Raw genomic sequence first — 1103 nt, 5'->3', positions numbered from 1 at the left:
CACCTGCACTCTCACTATCAGTTGTAGGGCAGTTATAGGAGACTTTACTGGGTTCACTGGACACTGTGGATGGCAGTGGATCTTTCGCCATCTTGCTCACGTAGCCTACCTCATAGAAATACCCATAGCAAGGGAGGACTCTAACCGGAAGAAATTGCTGGTATTGGGAGCTGATCGGTGGTGAATTGTTGGGGGGGGGATAAATTTGTGACAGATCTTGCTTATCCCAGATGTGTGTGCATTGAGGAGGCCCTAAAGATCCTTTTCAATGACCAGCTGAACGAACACATAACTCAAAAAGGGCCACAAAGAGGCCACTGAGGTCCAGCTCGAGTCAGCAAGAAAATCAGGAAATACAATACACCGTGAACTACAAATGTAGACAAGCTAAACATGGAATGCCTTGCCCCCACTCTACCACTGTCCACCTCATCCCCAACACACTATAAGAGCTAGAATCTGGAAGGGGAGGCTACTAGGGGAGAATGTAAGAGGTTACGAGACTGATAGTTTTATATTGGATTAGTCATCTTTCATAACCAATAATGAGCACAAATGATGGGAATGTCCCAAGATATCATTAAAGAGGAGAAAGGGCAGACGAGTCGTTGACTTGGAGTGACGTGGTCGTGTGGTCTTGCTGCGCCCGCTCTTCGAGCCCTGTCGCTCCCGCTCGCCCGCAGGATGGCTCACAAGCAGATCTATTACTCGGACAAGTACTTCGACGAGCACTACGAGTAACCGGCATGTCATGTTACCCAGAGAACTTTCCAAACAAGTACCGAAAACCCATCTGATGTCTGAAGAGGAGTGGAGGAGACTTGGTGTCCAACAGAGTCTAGGCTGGGTTCACTACATGATTCATGAGCCGGGTAAGATCTGCCATTGAGGAAGGTGTTAACTGAGAACCACACATTCTTCTCTTTAGACGACCTCTTCCAAAAGAGCAACAAAAATGAAGTCTATCTGCTTATTGTTGATTAAATCTTTTTCAAATTTAATGTATATGTGTATATAAGGTAGTATTCAGTGAATACTTGAAAAATGTACAAATCGTTCATCCAGACCTGTGCATAAGCTGTATTCTTCACAGCAACAGAGCT

General features: G+C 45.4%; 1 pseudogene; it reads left to right on the top strand.

The window, feature by feature from the left end:
- Positions 1 to 607: 607 nt before the first annotated feature.
- Positions 608 to 1005, top strand: LOC115284071 (annotated as a pseudogene).
- The last annotated feature ends 98 nt before the right edge of the window (positions 1006 to 1103 follow it).

This window comes from Suricata suricatta, chromosome X (assembly GCF_006229205.1).
Source record: "Suricata suricatta isolate VVHF042 chromosome X, meerkat_22Aug2017_6uvM2_HiC, whole genome shotgun sequence".
NCBI lineage: Eukaryota > Metazoa > Chordata > Mammalia > Carnivora > Herpestidae > Suricata > Suricata suricatta.
Note: the sequence above shows the minus strand (reverse complement) of the source record. Positions and strands in the feature narration are given on the sequence as shown.